The sequence below is a fragment of the Kryptolebias marmoratus genome, linkage group LG12, assembly GCF_001649575.2.
Source record: "Kryptolebias marmoratus isolate JLee-2015 linkage group LG12, ASM164957v2, whole genome shotgun sequence".
NCBI classification, from domain to species: domain Eukaryota; kingdom Metazoa; phylum Chordata; class Actinopteri; order Cyprinodontiformes; family Rivulidae; genus Kryptolebias; species Kryptolebias marmoratus.
Window position 1 is genome coordinate 2,548,137 of NC_051441.1, and position 6,425 is coordinate 2,554,561.

General features: G+C 41.3%; 2 protein-coding genes across 4 annotated transcripts in view; one reads left to right on the top strand and one right to left on the bottom strand.

Moving 5' to 3' along the window:
- Nucleotides 1-837, bottom strand: part of slc1a9 (solute carrier family 1 member 9) — a 50,654-nt gene extending 49,817 nt beyond the window's left edge. For all 3 annotated transcript variants that reach the window (XM_037978526.1, XM_017419471.3, XM_017419470.3), the window contains exon 1: nt 353-837. The gene's annotated coding sequence lies outside the window, so the exon portion shown is untranslated. The remainder of the gene's footprint in view (nt 1-352) is intronic.
- Nucleotides 838-1,021: 184 nt separating this feature from the next.
- Nucleotides 1,022-6,425, top strand: part of LOC108237705 — a 9,061-nt gene continuing 3,657 nt past the window's right edge. Inside the window, exon 1 of the mRNA XM_017419325.3 lies at nt 1,022-1,503. The gene's annotated coding sequence lies outside the window, so the exon portion shown is untranslated. The remainder of the gene's footprint in view (nt 1,504-6,425) is intronic.

Consider the following 6,425-nt stretch of genomic DNA (forward strand, 5'->3'; position numbering starts at 1 on the left):
TTATTTTTTTCTTCTTATTTATCACTTCTATAAACTGAATTTATGCAAAGTGACAACACTAATACATTCGTCGTAGCCTACGTTATGAAATATTTACATGAATCATTGATACAATTATGATAGAAACGACAGAAACTATAGAGAGATAGAAGAAAATATATCACGATAGACACTTTTCTATCGTCCCCACGATATGTATCGTTATATCGCCCAGCACTAGTCAAATCTGTCACCGAATCTGTCATTATTCGATTTATGTTTCATCTTCAGTCATTTGCTTATTTTTGCCATATTTGTTTGTGCCTGTAACCCCCCAAAGTCACATGTTTGCCATATGCTTCAATCTACATACCTGGGCCAAGCAATCAGGAAGCAATCTGCAGCAGTCTGGCTTGAATTTGGCATCAAACTGAAGGTTACATCCTGGGGATGAACTGCAGAGGAGTCAGGTTGCATCTCTGCAGCTGCACATGCAAACTTTACAGGAATTATTACAGTTTGTTTGTGATAACACACTGTAATAAACTAAAGACTTCTTGGATACAGACCAGAACCGTGCTGACAGAAGTTTCTAACAGTTTTCCTGCTTAGTTCTGAGGTGTGGAAGAAGAAAATACAGAAAAAAATGGCAAATTAAGATAAATGCTGTAACTCTTAGCAGCAATTAATACGACTTTTTGGCTAATTTTTCTAAGGAATTCCTGGATGGCTGTTTGCTATAATGCGCTTCTCTTTTAAAGGTATTTATTTTTGTATATCTATAACTACAAATTTTACTCGTTTAAAGCACATTTCCTAAACTGCCTCGTCTCAGCGCTTCTCAACACAAACCGAGGAGCGAAGTTCGCCCGAGTCAAACTAGCACATGCTAACAAGAGCTAGCGCCGGAAGCGGCCGTTTTTTCACTTCAAAATAAAAGCATCGCCGCGCCTCCAACGTTCCACCCAGGCGCAGATTTCTCGAAGAGGTTTTATTTTGAAACTCTCAGCCGGAAGCGGATTAGCTGACTCGAGTTAGCTTGTGGGGCAGCTTCACGCGTTTCAGGCGGAGTTCGGCTCATAAAACATTTAGTGAACTTCTCCACCGCTTCACTCGCTCGCATATTTGAACTGAAATACACTTTCCCCGGCCGCCCTGGAGGACTACGAACCAGCTCGTGGAATATTTTGAATTTCGCTGACATTTTTTTATTATTATTTTAATTTTCTCGGCCGCATTTTTTTTACTCCAGAGAAAGCGCTCCCTCACCGGACAGGAGAAGGTTTTCCACATACTGCTTTACTTTTCTGTTTTTTTCCTCCTCGTCGGTTGTTGCTGGCACATGCAATGTCACGGACTTCTAAAAGGAGAAAGAAATGTTTGCGATTAGCTGTGTTGTTGCCGTGTGAACGTGTGTTTTGACTTTATTTGATGAATAAATAATAAACCCCAGCTGAGCGACAGGACCCTCTAATCAATGCGGTGTCAGCTGGAAGGACGCGGGGTCCGGATCTCACCTAAACGGTATGCCTTTAAATCACTTGTAGGCCTTAAACTCTGCTCAATACTGCTTCACAGTTCATACACACGCAGCTGTTTTCATTTTTAAACTTAAATGAACTACAAAGCAACCACAAAGTTACTTAATTGGCCACAAACTTTTTATCTTTTCTCATCTCTTAGCTCTAACCAGAAGTTTAGGTTCATTCTTGCACAGAGTTATCAAATGTTTGTTTACTTTCCTGTTTAATTTGACTTTTTACGTTCATTAAGGCATTTTGAAGCCCTTGTCAGAGATCTTGTAGGCACTTGTCTGATATTCCCATTATATTTTACATTTGCCTTGGCAGCCCTGCGCTTGTAAGCTGTTTGACATTTTTGTTTTCCTTGGCTGCCACTCAAGTGAGGTGAGAGCTACCAAATCCAAACCCGCAGGTAGATCCCACACACGGGTGCCACATGAAACCTCCATCCTGCCAGCAGATGAGGGGCTGAAGCCGCGCCGTGGGTGGCATCTTCGGCTTTCCAGCCAAAACACCACAAACTCAGAATTCCTCTGGGTTTTTTAAAATTTTTTTATTTGGAGTTATTCATCTACAGACATTCAGCTCCAACCTGGTTTGGTAGCAGCTGAGGCTCATCCCCGGCACATACCTTTAAACCACAGATCTGTTTTCTTTGGGAGGCTTTCAGTGAAACTTTCAGAACATCGACAGCCAAACCAATTCAACATGGCCGCCACAGCCAACTGGCTTGCCAAACGCAACAAAAGTGCTACAACACAACCAGGTACAGAGCTAAAATTTGGCATGGTAGTAGCTGAGAGTCACCCCTGACGACACTTTGAGCTCGACGTAACTGAAGCTCCCAGACTCTCAGAATGAAGATGGCTGTCAGAGCTAATCAACAAAAATGGCTAAAACTCAGTCAGTTTTTTAGATATTGTGCTAAAGTATGGTGTGGTAGTAACTGAGAGTCGTCCTCAACACAAACTCTGAGCACTACGCTGTCAGTCAACACTATCTGTTAGCAAAATAACTCCTCAGCTTTGGAGTCAACACAAAGATGCCCGCAACATGCTTAAAATGAAACATGTTCATGTAAGGTTTATGTGGGAGTAGCTGGGAGTCATCCTCAACACGTACTCCCAGCATTAATGCGTCACAAAGACGTGGCTGTGGTGGCCATCTTGAATGAAAGCTCTTGTCATGAAAGGTGAGGGGCAATATGCATTCCTTCAAGGAACGCCAGGCCGTTATTTTCCTTCTGTTCCTAATGAGAGGAGGCAGAATCTTCCAGGTTTGGCATGAAACAATCACAGACCTGGAATTAATGGGCTGTTTGCACAGTGGGACAGCGAGGCCGCAGTAAATGAGCTCATTTCAGGCCTCTGCTTCCTTCTTTCCCCCCACGGAGAGGGATAAAGGCGAGAACAAACATTTACCTGCATGTTTTTCCATCTTACATGGTCCCTCTCAGCCAACCCAAAGTACAGACTGCAGAAACGTGCAACTTGAGGGAGCAAACAACCCGCCTCCAGACATCTTCCACTCCTGCAGCTCTGTGGGTTAAACGACTTCAAAGAGGCAGGATCGGGACGGGGCGCAGTCCTAACACTAACACACACACTGCATTATCGCTGTCATGTTGACATCCCTGACATTAGCCACGCATGAGAGGGGGGGTTGCTTTGTAAACAGGCTAATGGCACAGTAGCTGCTGCCAGGTGTGGAGCTGCTTTATGGGTCTATCTGTGACAAAATCCCCCCAATTTCTTCTCCTTATCTGGACTGAAGCCCTGTGGTTCACACGAACAACAACATTGGGGTCAGAATTATCCATCAGGTGCTAAATTTACTTTAGAAATACTTTCCTTCCTTGTTTATACTCTACAGTTTTTTTTCTGTTCGGTCTTTAAGGAAGGCCTCTGAAACAAGGTGGCTTGATAAATGTGTTTTTATGCAGCATTAAAGTTTCTGCTTTCTGTCACCACAAAAAGAAATGGGGAAAAAAAATACATTTTTATAATTACACAAGTCAAAAAGTTGACTTTTGCCTTCAGATTGTCAAGAAATCACAATTAAATGTTAAAAGATGTTAGGGCTGTTTGTCTAACAAACCAGGAAACTTAAACACATTTAACAGATTTTCAGATTTCTGATGGTTTGAGAAGCAAACGATTTGATGCAGATGGATAAAAACAAATAAAAAGTCTTTGCAGCTTTTAAAGGCAAACTATCAAATCAAACAGAAGTAAAAGTTTTCCTGAACTTTATCAGACGTTGCAGTTTGAAAGTGTTTACTCCAGTAGTTTTCCAGATTTATTGATATGCAAATCTGGAATGCGGGTATGCACTCAACGTAAACAACACTTTTATCTACATACCCCAAACAGCTTATTTCTTTGGACTGGCATGGCATTGCAATGTGTTTCAGAAAGTAAAATTTATACAGGAAGTTCAGTTCTGCCATCTGCTGTTTTCTAAAAAAGAGAAAAGTCTAATAATTAACAACTGATGAGTCTTTAAAGGGTAAAAAGTAAAACAGGGAGAGGGTTAAACGACAAGCTGAAAACAGGAATGCTTGGGAGCAAGTTGCAACTTCTTCAGTTTCTGAACATCTCAAAGGCACAAAAACAAAAAAAAAATTCAAAGCTGTTTAATTATTTTGCAGTAATGGCCAGCGCTGAATCAAACAGTTTGATCTGCGCAGTTAATGAGACCTTCCGGTTAATGTCATAGTTTAGTCTGTTTGCTCTGTTTATGCATGGATTTTTGCTCGATGAGGTGGTCGATTTCCACGTGTTTGTTTTGGCTCTGCTCCGTGGTTTCAGGGTATTCTTCCTTTTCCTTGTTTCATAGAATATCAGGCTGCGGGGATTAGGACGAAGATAAGTGCGGAGGCTTGATTTGGGGTTGACTTTCAAGAGTTTGTGAGTTTATTGAGAGTGTTTGGGTGTGGGCCAGAGGCTGCAGGAACGCCGTGGTCCTCGTTCAGCCTTGCAGGCAAACGATGCGTGTCATTGTGGCAAATGGAGTGTGGAGAAGAAGCTCTGCTCCTGCTGCAGTTTTACCAAACCTCTGTCTGTCTGTCTGTCTGTAAAAACAAACTGTTCAAATTTAACCAATAAAACCGGTTTAATTTTTAAATAAATTTTAAAATGACCAAAAATATAAAGACTTAAATTACAATAAATTTAACCAGCTTATTATACAACTTTATTCACTTATTTATACTTTTAACTTTTCAAAAATCTCTTAGGGTTTAACTGTTTTTTGTGTTGTTTTAGTTAAAAGAAAAAAATAGGTAAACTTTAACTCACGGCATTATTAGTTAAACATGAGACAATGTTTATGCTGTTATTTATTTATTCAAATAAAGGCAAACATGGGAATTACAGCTCATTAACAAATAATACATCCAGGAATTTCACTTTTCTGCCAGTATATTTGTGTAAAAGGAAATTACCAAGGAGGTAAAAGTTTACACAACGAAAAGAAACTGATCCTAAAGCTGTGGTTTGTGATCAGCAGATAAACTCGGCTAACGCTAGGCTAGCTATGTGGCTACATGCAGCTCGTTATCAGACATGAAGGATATAAACGGGCTGTAGGTTTTATGACCGTTCTGGACTTTAACTTGAGTTATCTGCATTTTGAACCCAGAACAACAGACTTTTTGTTTTCTGCTGGGCGCTGCAGACGTCCTACAGTTAACGGCTGCAGTAAATGTTGGAGAAATAATATCTTAAATGGTTAATGTCATACACATTTGACCATTTGTGTATATTAGCTAAAATACTCTGATTTGATTTGAAATGAACCTCCTGTACTCACGTTCGGTTCACTCGTTCTTCGTTTCCTCTTTTTATTTCAGCTCTAACCTGCAGGATTCCCAGCCCTAAAGAATTTGTCAACAGTTTGACTTTATGGGCTAATTTACGAAACGTTTGGCAGGCTCCGTACCTGGATGGTTGGCTGAAACAGGATGCTGCACACTTTGATGTGATTTATCGTCAGCTCTGAGCACCCGGGGTGACTGGGTTTTGTGTCGACCGAGCCTCCCTGCTCCTCACCATTGTGTCCAGGGTGTGGCCCTGATGAGTACAGGCCCTGTCAGCGAGGGGATTGTCAGTCACACACTCGCTGATACATCCACTCAGTCACCGTCACACACCCGGCGAGGCAAACACACACAAAGCCGTGACAGCTGCTGTTTCACACTTTTCTTTGGCGTTTCCTCGCTTTTCCTTGTAATCTCTTCACTGCCTGAGGAAACTACGAACGAGCCTCGCCAGCTTGTGCATCACTGACATTCTGATCATTCCACCTATTTTAACTCCTTCCAAGTGACCTCTTCCCTTCTGGCAAACAATCAGCTAAATCTGCGCTTCGTCGGCTGCGTAGGCTGCTGCGCGGCGCTGAATGCCAGCTCAGTGTAACTGCCACAAGGACGGGTGACTGGAATATTTGTCTCGTTAGTCAGAGGGCAACCTCACGCTCAAATCTGGATGAATCATCCCTCTTCTCATTTGATTTCATCCACGCAGAGATGATAAATAGATATACCTTAATCCTTTCTCATGGCGGAAAATGTTTACATTTTTTATTCTTGTGCAACGTTTAGTTTGTCATGGAAGAAATGCATGACATGTAACTGTTTTGTCTTTAAATTTTCTTCATTTGACAAAGTTTCAAATGACACTCTAAAGGACAAAGTTGCTTTCTGTTGATAGTTTTCTTCATTGTTGTGATCTGATGAGCTGGGTTGATTCAGTTTTTGGACTTTTAGGTGTGTGGATAAACAGATAAACAGGAGAGATGCATTTAAAATGATTTTTTTCTACTATTTCCCACACTTTTCAGATGTCTCTGGGTTTTTTTTGTTTTGTTTTCAGCCCTCAAAGAAACTGTTTGCTGCATAATTTTGTGACACAACCCCCCCCC